Source organism: Polypterus senegalus, chromosome 2 (genome assembly GCF_016835505.1).
Source record: "Polypterus senegalus isolate Bchr_013 chromosome 2, ASM1683550v1, whole genome shotgun sequence".
NCBI lineage: Eukaryota > Metazoa > Chordata > Cladistia > Polypteriformes > Polypteridae > Polypterus > Polypterus senegalus.
Window position 1 is genome coordinate 300,439,299 of NC_053155.1, and position 14,763 is coordinate 300,454,061.

Genomic DNA, 14,763 nt, shown 5'->3' on the forward strand with positions numbered 1-14,763 from the left:
CGTTTATCAGATTTCTTTTGTTCTTATGGATAAAGGTGTCCGCCAAATAGTAAGTAATAATAATATAAATATATTTCTTCTTGAAGGGCACATGAAAAGGAGTCAAGAACTGGAGCCCAAAAGTCTTCTTTTGGCTGCTCCTGTTAGGGGGTTGCCACAGTGGATCATCATCTTCCATAATTTTCTGTCCTCTGCATCTTGTTCTGTTACACCCAGCACCTGCATGTCCTCTCTCACCACATCCATAAACCTTCTCTTAGGCCTTCCTCTTACCTGGTAGCTGTATCCTTAACATCCTTTTCCCAATATACTCAGCATCTCTCCTCTGCACATGTCCAAACCAATGCAAAAAGGACTAAATGTTAAGTTTAATATGCATAGAACCACTATGGTGGTTACTGTGGTTACAGAATACAATGTACGTGATGCTGATGTTGCAGACCGTAAAACTAGAATTAGTACTTCATTCATGGGTGTCGTTCTCCAAGCCTGGAGGGCAGCAGTGGCTGCAGGTTTTTATTCTAACCCTTTTCCTAATCAGTGACCAGTTTTCATTGCTCATTAACTTCTTTTCCTTTCATTTGAATAGCCCTGTTTTTAAAAGTTCAGTCCTCTGAATTGATTCTTTTCTTCAATAAATGACAGCCAAACAGAAATGAGATGTAAAATGAGCAACAGATAACCAGCTAAACTGGAATGTCAAAGTCCAACCAATTTCATTGTAACCAGTTTCTTAATGAGAAGTCAGTTCTTGCTGGTGTTTAAACCTGTTATTTAATTCCACAGCTTGTTACTGCTCTCATTCTGCCACTTCTGCAGACATTTCTCGAACTGTTGATTTTCTTAAAACACCATCAAAAAGTTTTGAGACCTTCACCTTTCTTTATTTTCAGTTATTGTGTGACAGCCACAGGTGAGCTGGTCATGTGGCGGCATGTTTCGTGTCTCCTTATTATTTGGCTGCTAATTAAGGAAAAAGAAACAACTAAGGGGCCTGAGTCAAGCTGATCAAAACTAAGGTGGAAGAAGTTAATTAGCAGAAAAAAAAAACTGGTCACTAATTAAGAAGATCATTAAACTGAAAGCCTGCAGCCACTGCGGCCCTCAAGAACGGGAGTTCGTCAACCAAGACTTTATTCATGGCTGAAGTAATATTATTGAGCCAGAATTAACCTGAAAAGGTTTAAAAAGTAGATTGATGTATACCTCTTAAAGCCAAAATATTTTAAAGAATGGCAGGTTCTTGTCATTGGCAAGGAGTGGTAAGGCCGCTGGATTAGTCCTTATCAGTAATTTTCTGTGTGATTATGCTAAACAAGTGACTTAAATGGCAAATTCTCCAGTTTTAGAATGACTGAACTATTATAACTTACCAGCCGACGCCCGCCATAGCATATGGCAGTGTAAGAATAGGAACGGAAAACGGTGAGAAAGGAATTCAGAAATCAAGAAGAAATAAATACTTCATGAAAGTCGCAGTTATGAATAGGTGTTTTGGTGGAGACGACCGATAATGAGTCAAAAGATCTAACCCTAGAAAAAGCCACGTACAACTGACCGTGGCTGAAGACTGGTTGTTAGAATTATTGTGAAGAGTAAACAGCATGTGGGCACGAGGAAGGTCGCGCTTTTGAAATTCGACTCTGTAAATATAATCAATAATAACCCCAAAAAGATGTTGTTGTAGAATGTCTCTAAGTAATTCCCACAGCTTAATCCAAAAGACTCATACTATAATATCAGGTCTGTGCTCTGGTCTTTGGGTATCTGACAGTGCATGTAGATTTTCCGGCCAAGCAGGATTACATGTGAAAGTGATAAATAAATGAGGCTTTCCGTATTTACATACTATGGCCATGGCATCCTGATAGTTTTGTTGCATGTATCTTGGACTTCCTGGAAATGTGGACGGTAATATGATCATTTTGCCTACACGTTCGTTGTTATTTTCAGCGTTTTCTTGCAGCGCGTCTGATAGTCCTTTGTATTGTTCCATGCTCAGACCTTGTTGATGTAATCTGAGATAGCTGAGACGTGCGCCCTCTGTTTTAACATATGCATCTACGACGTACTGTTGGAACAGTTTGCCGCTGGAGTGCAAAATACTAAATGTATTCCTCATTGCTAATCTGTACGCGTAATATTGGCATTGAGTAAGCCTTATTCGTTTGCCGGTTCTTTTATCGGGAACATGTTGTAAATCTTTTGTGCCAGCCAATGTCTCCCGTAAGAGAATAAAAGTGGGTAAACCATAGGATCGGAATTCATATTGAGCGTGGAAATTTGTTTACAGGAGTTGCCTATGGGATAGATGCAAATGCCGTGTCGGCTGCGTGGCGGCGGGACCGATTTTGAAGAGGAGCCACTGGCAGCTCGGGAAAGGGTTTGGAAGTGGACGAATAGGAATCGAGAAATGCCATGTCGGCTGCGTGTGGGCGGGACCGGTTTTGCAGTGGAAGCAGGACAAACCAGAAAAGAAATATATATAAGAGATTGCGATCTGTAAGGTGCTTTGTTTAAAACATCAGATTAAGTAAATGTAATGAATGCTTGTTTTCAATATTTTAGTGTTCTTCATTCACCCTTAAAGGAGAACCCCTAAATGGGCTGCAGAAACCACAAGAAGTCTTAATTCACTTTTATTAAAAATAATAATAGGACATGATTCTCTTGTGTGGTGGAAAAAGTCTGCCATATAGGTGTCTTAAAGCTGTGTTTGTTAAATTGTGGTTCAGTGGTTCTTGGGCTGACGTAGTCATCTTTTTTAGAAGAACCAACTCACTAATATGACCCCATGAAAGAGAAACAGATCTAAGACACTGTTCACAGGACTCCCTGTCTGACTTTCTTGCAGATGATAACATCTTTGAATTCAGCGCTACTTCTTCCCATCCCAATACCGTTCTCTGAGCTGGCATGGTACACATAGAATAGTAGGACAAGAATTAGCTTGCGACTTAGAAAAGGAGTGAGGAGCAGTAGGATTCTAACAGTTTTGTTTCTGCTGGTTTTTTTGTTTTCTTTCTTAGGTCACCTTCCAAGGACATAACGGCAGGAATAATATCAACACTTAAATTAAGGAGGTCCTTTCTGATAAAGAGCCCTTTTCAGGCTTACTAACGTAGTATCTGCATTTGTGTGTCAAAGTTTACTTTCCACGTGCAACAAAAAGAATTATAATTGTAAAGTGGAATTTGGCTATAGGTTGTCCTTCATATCTTTGACATTGACAGAGTGGTCCTCAGTCCAAAACACTGAGAGCCTGTGGCCTAGTTTATGTAGTATATGTGAAGAAAAATATGTAATGAAATTTTAATACAAAATATAGAATGCAATATACCATATTGGAAGCAAATATTCAGCAAAACATCTTTGCAATATGAAGTGATTTGTACAAAAAGTTGTACAAGGCTGTACAACATGATAAAACTCCACATAAGGGTGTCTCAAACTACATTTTGAAGCATATGTGACAACAATAATGGAAAATGTAATTAAATATAACTAAAAATGTCACATGCTGTATTTACAGTTTTTACCCAGAAGACTGGCAAAAATGTTTAGAATAAGTGATTTGATTTTCAGGGATTTAATGAATGTCTCAAATGTTACATTTGCAGTATTTCAATTATAGAATGACCAAAGCACTGTGTTAAAATGTTTTAGGCCCCTGAATAAGGTGTTCAGTTTTGATTGTATTTTACAGTATATGTATAATAAGTTTTATCCAAGTGTTTTCATTAAACATTTGTTATACAGAATGCTAAAAATGTCACTCTTTAGGCTCCTGAATAGGATGTACTCAAGTACCAATTCATTTGGGCCAGATTTTCAAACCAAGAAATTTAGCTGGGCCAGACATTTTACCGGCAACCGGTAAGCAGCAGGTAATAACAAATTTGAAACCAACACAAATGAATACAGTATATTGAACATTAGAACACTCTAGATGAGAACAGGCCATTCAGCCCAACAAAGCTTGCCAGTCCTATCCACTTATTTCTTCCAAAAAAACATCAAGTCGAGTTTTGAAAGTCCCTAACGTCTTACTGTCTACCACACTACTTGGTCTCTTATTCCAAGTGTCTATCGTTCTTTGTGTAAAGAAAAACTTCCTAATGTTTGTGCGAAATTTACCCTTAACAAGTTTCCAACTGTGTTCCTGTGTTCGTGATGAACTAATTTTAAAATAACAGTCTCGATCCACTGGACTAATTCCCTTCATAATTTTAAACACTTCAATCATGTCTCCTCTTAAGCTTCTTTTGCCTAAACTGTAAAGTCTCAGCTCTTTTAATCTTTCCTCATAATTTAACTCCTGTAGCCCTGGACTCAGCCTAGTCGCTTTTCTTTGGACCTTTTCTTTACTTGAAAACCAAGTAAAGTTTTATGCATTGTTTCCCTTTTAAATTTGGTCACATCTGACACAGGCACATCAAAAAGTAAATAAAAAACAATAACAAAGATATAACTGAACAGAATCTGAGGTAGGTGCAAGACTTTCATTCAACTTTTCAAATAACAAAATAATCATTTTGGTCATATCTGACCTAGGCACATCTCAAAGTGCATAAAAACTAAATAATGCACAGTATGAGCAATAACACTTGTTTACCTTTTGAAAACAATAAATATTTTGGTCATATATGACCCTGACCCATCAGAAGATGCATTTGACAGCATAAAAAGTACTATCAAAGCAATCTGACCTTTGGCTGTGAATCATGTCGGTGCACAAACCCATAACAAGTGATGACAGTAGCTGACACACACGAATACAACGTTCCTGCACAATAAGGGACCACAGGTTCATTTTAAATCACCATGTTTGATTAGCACTGCCTTTTCTGTAAGCAAAATGGTGGCGGTACACATATATTATGTTTGGATTAAGTTTGACATACTGTGAAGGCATATAGTGGCTGAGAGTCATAGAGCTACATGTTTTGTTTATTTGGTGAAAAAACATAATTTTTAAAATTTGAAATTGATAAAAAATGTAATAATTCCTTACCTTTATATAGTGCTTTACTCACTACTCAAAGTGCTTTGTAGTCCACGCAGTAAGGACCCGAGACACAAACCCATGATCTCCTTATTGTGAAGCAGTGGCATTTCCAATGTGCCAGCTGTGCAGGTGTACCACATAATATCATGGTTGATAGTTAAAAAATTACAAACACAGAACTTCCAAAATCAAAGAATATTAACAGCAGGTTAATAATGAGCTCTGCATTCTACAAACAAGTTGTTATGTAATCCCACAAAGCAATCAGTGCTTAATTTTACTGAGTTTTAAAGAAAATTCCTAACTTTTTGCATGTTTTCATCAATTGCAGTCTTTCTTGTTTGTTCTTGTGTCAGTTGTCAGTGGCTGATCGTTGTCCTCTTAACAGCCATGAATCCGCAGGATCGAAGTGTGCAAGTGGAGGGCTAAACAATCATGTGAAGACAATTGCGGAAACCGTGCTTGTCAGTAACAAGGCTCTCATTGGAGTTACAATGAGATTAATTTGCGAAAATGCCTGTTTGCACTCTCCTGATGAAACTGGAATACGACTAAGACTCAGCACACAATTGATTACAGAATCATTTAATATGTAGTTGATGCCACGACCAGCGGTCAAGGCAGAGGGGCTGGTACAATGTACTGGTGCATAACATCTCCAAAAAAAAATTCAGTGTATCGTATAGACTACTACCACCACCTCTAGATACACAGCAACGCAGTGCATTGTGGGTTGAATGTTGCTAGGCTACATGGAGTTTACATTCATGGTCTGTACTACTCTAGGAATTAATATAAGAATTTCTGAAGGCTTGGTAAATGTGTTTTTTCTCATTTTTTCTCTGCGTTTCTGGTTGAACCTGCAGGCCGCCATTTGAATAGGCCGGGTGTACAGTATTGATTATAGCTCATATGTGTAATATTTTTTATCCAAAACACTTTCTAACATACAAGTGTGCTGTAAAGTCATTTCCATGTTTTTGCGATTGAAGTTCTGGCTAGATAAGGTACTGCCTCTAGTTAATCCATCAATGCGTTCATGATTTACAGTCTGCCACCCTAGCTAATAACTACTAGGCCACTCCTTTGAATAATGGTTTACTTCAAAAGATAATATTTGACAATACTAGTTTCCTTTCCAGAGTTGCCTTTTGTCTTAAATTCACAGCTACTTGAACCTTGTACCTTGAAAATGAAGTAATTGGGTTGCTGAATAAAAATGATGTTAGATATGCGACATTCAAGAAGAACTTAAAGATTCACTTCTTTATCATAACGCCTTAAATCATTTGATTAAAATGTTTTCTGGTGCAACAATACCTTTACCTTATTGGAAAGATCTTGATATATAATACTCTACTGTGGCTGTTTGTTTGTCTGTCCAGGATTTTGAATCGCCCATAGCTCGCAAACCGTTTGAACTATTGACCTGAAATTTGGTACGCATATACTACATGACGTCTACTATCCGCTTTCAGGTGATGATTTTTATTTCTATTTTTATTTTTATTTTATTTTATTGTAGAATCAACTCTCGGCAGTAGCCAGCAGGGCGGTGCATGCGTACATGCATACGGTGCATTCTTACCTCCTTCACCATCAAACCTACCTCTTCATATCTTACATCATTCTTGAAGCAGATTGAAGACTTAAGTGCCAGTTTAATTGAAAAATTAAGGAAAATGTACTAAGTAATTGCAACACAAACACGGACTTAATCATTTTTAACGCAAAATGATGCCGATGAAAGAAGAGAAGAAGCAGGCTGCTAGGGTGGAGAAAAGAAGAACTGCTCAGTAAGCAGCAAGCACATCAACCTCTGAGCAAACGAATGCGAAATGTGCAGAGAAAGAGGATGAAAACTAGGAATGCTCAAGTCAAGAGTATCCCTGCACGTGCGCCGTTACTGGTATTAACATATTGAGGTACATTATTTATGATGTAAATCAATTAATCAATGAATGTTACATACTGTAATTAAAATGTCTTTCTTATACAATTCATTTTATGAAACACCTATTCTTTAGACAGTAGCACAGTAGCTCGAGCTGCTCTGCTGCCTCACAGCTCATAGATTCCGTTTACTGGACTCTTGCCATCTCCACAGAGTTCAGTTTGCCGTTCTCCCCAAGTCCACATGCGTTTTAACATGCGCACTTCTTTTTTCTCCCAAAGATGTATGTTTCACTACTTGTGGACTCTTAATTGGCCGTGTTAGTTTGAGTGGGTGTTATATTTGAACTGGCGACCCATCCTGGGTTGGCTGTTTTCATGGGTGTGACACATCCAGGGTAGGCCTAGCTCTCCAACAAAGAAGATTCAGAAAATGAATGTTTGGGATTACTAAGAAGGTTTGGTTTCTTCCTAGAAGCACGGATGTTTCTTAATCATATTAAAATGTGTAATTTCTGTTGTTCTGTTCTTTGGCTGTGCAGGAAGCAGATATGTAACACGTTGTGTAAACTCGGATGATAATCATTTTTAAAGTGTCTGTCTGCATGAATGTGCTCAGAGTTGTGCCCACACCCCTTAACTGAATTCTGAGTTTAGAACATGGAATAATGCAAAAATTTCATTTGAATAGCAGAATAATAATCTTAAAAATGACATCTGTAAAATAAATTAAAAATATAACTTCCACAGTAATAGACATGTTGTTTTAAAATCCGTTTTGTATTTCAGCTGTTCTAAGGATGCACACATAATGTAATACAAGCAACTTTCAGTAAAGCGGTGCTTAATGGAACTAACTATGGCAAAGCAAAGAGGAATGAGAGCTTAAAGACACAATCAGTTTGGTAAGTAAATTTAGTATTTTTTTATTTTAGTATATGATTCTAGGCCTGTCTCACAGCTTCTCAGGCCTTAGTTTGATTGCTAGTCTGATTATGTCATACTAAGTTTGCATGTTCTTCCTTTGGCATGCAGGATTACTCAATTTATATCCTTTGGCAGATTATCAAACGGAATTAGTCCTAGGGTGCGTGTGTGAATGTGACCTGCTATGTGATTTTGACCAGCGGCATGCAAATGTCTGGACCCCCTTGGGTAAAATGTCTGTTACTGTGAATATTTAAGTGGGCAGAAGATGAACTGATCACCAAAAGGCATAAAGGTAAAGATGACACATTTATTTCAGCATTTTGTGCAAGATTGGTGTATTGTTTTTATTTTGTACAGCTGTACAGTGAAAGAGAACTACTTCAGGGATTTAGATCAGGTTTTTTTTCTAGAATTTGCTTGAACATTCCAGTTGATTTTGCGACTTCTCTCATCATGCTAAGAATCATAGTTCCCCTTGCAGGAGCGATATATTTGCGTTAATCCGAAACAGAGGCTGTGGGCCGAGGGTAGGGGGAAGCGTGACATCAGGTGTGGGGAGTCGGTCTACTTTTGTGTTTTGGAGCGTAACTTGTTTCTGCTTAGCTAGTGATACCTTTTGTTTATTGATTTTTAAAGTCTGCCCTGTGTCACTACTGCGCGGGTGGAGCTGTGGGGAACGGCTAGGATATTATAAATACTGATTTAGTCCACAATGTCTTAACCAAAATCTATCAATTATTCAATTTAAATCAGTTCAGTTAAGTTCATTTTTGTATACCACTCTTCACTGAGTGCAGGTACAGAGCACTGTGGCAAGCTTTTGGGTAAAATGCAAGTATTGATTTTACAAATGGGACGGCACAGTGGCTCCTAGTGTATGCTTGGTGTGTGTGTGTGTGTCCTGCGGTGGGCTGGCGCCCTGCCCGGGGTTTGTTCCTGCCTTGTGCCCCGTGTTGGCTAGGATTGGCTCCAGCAGACCCCCGTGACCTTGTGTTAGGATATAGCGCGTTGGATAATGGATGTATAGATTTTACAAATGATTAATAATGCATTTCCCATCAGATTTATTTAAAGAAGCAGAAAACCAAGTGGAAACCGACACTATCTGTCCATTAATTAAGTGTTAAACTATGGCTTGCTAGGGCATACCTTCTGGGGATTCCCTCGTTTTGCTGGGAGACTTCAATGCTCACGTGGGCAATGACAGTGAGACCTGGAAGGGCGTGATTGGGAGGAATGGCCCCGATCTGAACCCGAGCGGTGTTTTGTTATTGGACTTCTGTGCTCGTCAAAGATTGTCCATAACGAACACCATGTTCAAGCATAAGGATGTTCATATGTGCACTTGGCACCAGGACACCCTAGGCCTCAGGTCGATGATCGACTTTGTGGTCGTGTCGCCGGACGTGCGCCATATGTCTTGGACACTCGGGTGAAGAGAGGGGCGGAGCTGTCAACTGATCACCACCTGGTGGTGAGTTGGCTTCGATGGTGGGGAAGATGCGGTCAGACCTGGTAGGCCCAAGCGTGTTGTGAGGGTCTGCTGGGAGCGGCTGGCAGAGTCCCCTGTCAGAAGTAGCTTCAACTCCCACCTCCGGCAGAACTTCAACCCGCCCCGAGGGAGGTGGGGACATTGAGTCGAATGGGCCATGTTCCGTGCCTCTATTGTTGAGGCGGCTGACGGAGCTGTGGCCGCAAGGTGGTCGGTGCCTGTCGTGGCGGCAATCCCGAACCCGTTGGTGGACACCGGTGAGGGATGCCGTCAAGCTGAAGAAGGAGTCCTATAGGACTTTTTGTCCTGTGGGTCTCTGGAGGCAGCTGATAGGTAACGCGGCCGGTTGTTGCTGAGGCAAAACTTCGGGCATGGGAGGAGTTTGAGAGGCCATGGAGAGCGACTTTGGACGGCCGAGGAGATTCTGGTCCACCGTCCGGCGTCTCAGGAGGGAAGCAGTGCAGTGTCAACACCGTATATAGTGGGGATGGTGCGCTGCTGACCTCGACTTCGGGGCGTTGTGGGTGGTGGGAGGAGTACTTCAAGACCTCCTCAATCCCACTAACATGCCTTCCAATGAGGAAGCAGAGCCTGGGGACTCTGAGGTGGGCTCTCCCATCTCTGGGACTGAAGTCACCGAGGTGGTCAAAAACTCCTTGGTGGCAGGGCCCGGGGTGGATGAGATCGCCCGGAGTTCCTTAAGGCTCTGGATGTTGTAGGACTGTCTTGGTTGACACGTCTCTGCAACATCGCATGGACATCGGGACAGTGCCTCTGGATTGGCAGACCGGGGTGGTGGTCCCCTCTTTAAAAGGGGACGGAGGGTGTGTTCCAACTATAGAGGGATCACACTCCTCAGCCTCCCTGGAAAAGTCTATTCGGGGTTCTGGAGAGGAGGGTCCGTCGGATAGTGAACCTCGGATTCAGGAGGAACAGTGTGGTTTTAGTCCTGGTCGCTGAACAGTGGACCAGCTCTTCACCCTTAGCAGAGTCCTGGAGGGTGCATGGGAGTTTGCCCGACCGGTCTACATGTGTTTTGTGGACTTGGAAAGGCATTCGACCGTGTCCCTCGGGAATCCTGTGGGGGTGCTCGGAGTATGGGTACGGACCCCTGATAAGAGCTGTTCGGTCTCTGTACAACCGGTGTCAGAGCTTGGTCCGCATTGCGGCAGTAAGTCGAGCCCGTTTCCAGTGAGAGTTGGACTCCGCCAGGGCTGCCCTTTGTCACCGATTCTGTTCATAACTTTTATGGACAGAATTTCTAAGCGCAACCAGGGTGTTGAAGGGGTCGGTTTGGTGGACTCAGGATTGGGTCACTGCTTTTGCAGATGATGTTGTCCTGTTTGCTTCATCAGGCCGTGATCTTCAGCTCTCTCTGGATCGGTTCGCAGCTGAGTGTGAAGCGGCTGGGATGAGAATCAGCACCTCCAAATCCGAGCATGGTCCTCAGCGGAAAAGGGTGGAGTGCCCTCTCAGGGTTGGGGAGAGATCCTGCCCCAAGTGGAGGTGTTCAAGTATCTCGGGGTCTTGTTCACGAGTGAGGGAAGAATGGAGCGTGAGATCAACAGGCGGATCGGTGCGGCATCCGCAGTGATGCGGGCTCTGCATCGGTCTGTCGTGGTGAAAAGGAGCTGAGCCGTAAGGCAAAGCTCTCAATTTACCAGTCGATCTACGCTCCTACCCTCACCTATGGTCATGAGCTATGGGTAGTGACCGAAAGAACGAGATCGCGAATACAAGCGGCTGAAATGAGTTTCCTCCGCAGGGTGTCTGGGCTTTCCCTTAAAGATAGGGTGAGAAGCTCAGTCATCCGGGAGGGGCTCAGAGTAGAGCCGCTGCTCCTCCGCATCGAGAGGAGTCAGATGAGGTGGCTCGGGCATCTGATCAGGATGCCTCCTGACGCCTCCCTGGTGAGGTGTTCCGGGCACGTCCAACCGGGAGGAGGCCCCTGGGAAGACCCAGGACACGCTGGAGGGACTATGTCTCCGGCTGGCCTGGGAACGCATGGGATTCTCCGGAAGAGCTGGAAGAAGTGGCCGGGGAGAGGGAAGTCTGGGCCTCTCTGCTTAAGCTGCTGCCCCCGCGACCCAACCTCGGATAAGCGGAAGAAGATGGATGGATGGACTATGGCTTGCTAATATGAACAATAACTATTTCTCTCCTTGATTGATTTCAATCCAACCATATCCTTGTCTGTTGGATTTAATTGTTAGAAATGTCTTCTCTTATAGCTGTATTGCCATACTATTGGTCACACATTTGTAATTAACATTACAATAATATCATTTTTTTCAATGGTAATTCTAAATCTTTGTGTTCTTTGTTCAGTGTTTTTCAAGCCAATTCATCAGCAGTCATACTAGCCTAGTATGCCCTGTAAACCATGTTAGTTCCACTAAGACTTTATTCGTGTGTAACACTGTTAACTTGTGTTTCTAGAATCAGTTTTCCTATTAGCCAATTTCCCAGACTCTAACGCTACCATGGGCGATAAAGAATCGGTGGAAACGGCAACCTTCTGAAACTTTGTTTCAGTTACCCATTCCAGAGCCCAATGGCATGTGCTTCTTCCAGCTCGGTAATTTACTGCCAAATGACTGGAGGGATTTGATTTCAGAGGCTCTATTGCGTCATACTGTCACTGGAACCAACTAGCGCTATGACCCAGAGGAGTTGCCTAGCCCGGGCCGCGGTGATTTCCTCTGCCAGTAAAATAACATACGGATGATGGAGCTTTAGTGGGAAGAGGATGAACATGCAAAACTGCCCGGACGTCCCTGTACGCGATCCTGCCCACCACAGCCTGCCATTCTGACTAACCTGAGTGCACGGCACGGACGCAGCGGTAAGTGGGTGTTATTGTGAGTGTGACGTTGGCAAACTCAAGTGTGTTCCGCGACAATGAACTTGGCCGGTTGATTTCATGCATTTAACGTGGATGTGGAATGTGCCCCTGCTTGATTTAGGGTGCATCAGGCGGCTTGGAAAAGAAATCGGCGAGGTGTCCAATCCAGTGCGCAGGTGCTGATGACCTGTTGGTGACCGCCAGACCTGTCCCAAATGTTCCACGTGCTTTGACGAGCCCTCCAGACTTTTCGCGATCGCCTTACACACGCCGCTGATGTGTTCGTTTTTATTACTGACACACAGTCCTTCTGGAAATGTTGTGCTACTTTAAAACGTCTAATGAAAGTAATAAGATGCAAGATCTCTGATATATATGCTGTAGTTGTAGAGGAAGAATTTACTAAACTTGGCAAGAATGATGTAAGACTGTGCTTGTGATAAAGACAGAAGGCAAGGACAAGGTAAAATGCATTTTGCTTTTACGATTGTATGCCACCAAATATAGATGGATAGACAAATAGAAATGTATTTAGCAAACTCATAATCCGGCGAAGGGCAGCCTGAAATAAATTCAAGATTTTCGGCAAGCAACTGGATTGCAGAATTGAAACTGACACACTCTGTCACTTCACTGCTTGTTGCCACATTCTTCATAATGAAGGATCGTTTATATTAACATTGTCATAATTCGTATGAAGTCATTTTTGTGGGTTCAAAGTACTTCACAGCTGCAGTTAAAAGTCTAAAAAATAGTGGGATACAGAGCTGTGTCCTAACTGCACTTGAGCCTTTATTTGATTCTTATTTAACTTGTCTGATTAGATGCTGTGTGAGTTGAAATGTTTAAACAGGCTCACTTTCGTTATCTTTATTAGTCTGCCCTGTGATGGACTAACACCCTGTTACTTTTTTGCCCCATGCCCTTTACTTTTCTGCAATCTGGTAGTTAGTAAAACAAACTCAAAAGGTTAATGAATGTATTAAAAATGTAAAATATTTTTAAATGTCCTGGTTTACACACTTCAGTTATCTTTTAATTATTATTTTCAGTTATTGTTTCAGTTATTATTGGCCACCTGGTTAACTTAGAAAAAGAATAGCACAGTTAAGTACAACACATTTCTCATGCTGTTACACTAAAATGTAGAAAAATCTAACTGGAGTGAATATTTTAATTATACATTCTATTAGAATTCAAAGTTTAAATTAAGGTAATTATTTCCGATAAGGAACACAGAAGTTTCCAGGTAAGTCAGTAATACAAATTTTACTGCACTCTGAACATTTGACAATATTAACCCTACAGACAAAAGAATTTTGTTAAACGAGAGGAGTCCATTCAGTCTATCAAGCTTGTTTGGTTGTCTAATAGCTAAGTTGCCCAAAGATTTCACATTTTTTAACTGTATTTGGCAAAAATGACACATTTAGAGAGATTTCAGTCTCCAGTCAGCACAGGGGGCAAGGCAAGAATAAATCCCGGGCAGGGCACACACACACACACACCAAGCACACACTAGGGACAATTTCGGATCGCCAATGCACCTAACCTGCATGTCTTTGGACTGTGGGAGTAAACCCACGCAGACACGGGGAGAACATGCAAACTCCATGCAGGGAGGACCTGGAAAGCAAACCCAGGTCTCCTAACTGCGAGGCAGCAGCTCTACCACTGTGCCACGTGCTGCCCCATACATCCATTTACTTCAAAACAAATACAGAGAAAACAAAAGGAAAAAAAAGTAAATAAAATTCTATTGAACCTCAGCCCAGAGGAAAAAGAAGATGGGACATGAGCAAAAAAAAAAAAAATCTGACATTTTATTATAAATATAATTAATTAATAGCATACAAAAGTGCATCATGGGCCAGCATGCGTTATTATTTCTTTTTTTCGGTGTTTTTCTCCACCCTGGCCAACTGACCTTATCATCGGACTGTCACTTAGAGACTTGAAAAAGCAATTATATATTTAAGGAATTTATTTCTCTTAATTATATATCTGTCTTATTTAAGTGTGTATTTTGTGTACTGTTTTATGCATTATTATTCTTTAGTTCTTTGACATCTTGTAAAGAGCTCTTTGAGGCACATCGTTTGAATGAAAATGTGGCATAAAATGCTAGGATGTTTTTGTCATTTTTGCCATATTTTTAAAAAGTTTTGGACATTTTCTCTAAGAGAGAATGTGTTTTTTTTTTCTAATTTGAGATAATGAAGAACAAGGTTTACCCACTGAGTTATACAAGGTTGGTCGTGCTTCTTCCAATTGAGCAGATAAGTGCTAGTTGTGTGGTGTCGACTTTTACAATCGAGTTAACTCTGCACCTTAATGCCATCAAGGAGTGCACTAAACATTACCACTCGTGGATTAGGATTGATTGTAACACTGAGGCTGTCTGAGATGTCGGTAAAAATTTTGGACCAAAATTAAGTTAATTTAGTTTATTCCCAGAACACATGGCCCAGTGCAGATGGAGCTAGATGGCAGCACTCGCAGGTTGAGTCTTGCCCTGGGTACATTTTGGACAATTTTAAACAAGTTAGATGTCATCAATGAAAGAGGTTTAAATAAATTATGGAATGTATGGCA

The 14,763-nt window shown here is 41.5% G+C and overlaps 1 protein-coding gene across 4 annotated transcripts in view; it reads left to right on the top strand.

Annotated features, from left to right (window-relative positions):
* Positions 1-14,763, top strand: part of LOC120524030 (mitochondrial ornithine transporter 1-like) — a 45,564-nt gene that overhangs the window by 1,097 nt on the left and 29,704 nt on the right. For 2 of the 4 annotated variants that reach the window (XR_005632734.1, XM_039745836.1), the window contains exons 1-2: positions 6,893-6,933; positions 7,691-7,806. The gene's annotated coding sequence lies outside the window, so the exon portion shown is untranslated. Of the gene's footprint in view, positions 1-6,892; positions 6,934-7,690; positions 7,807-12,018; positions 12,169-14,763 lie in introns of those variants that run through there. The other 2 variants (XM_039745838.1, XM_039745839.1) reach the window with 2 other exon arrangements.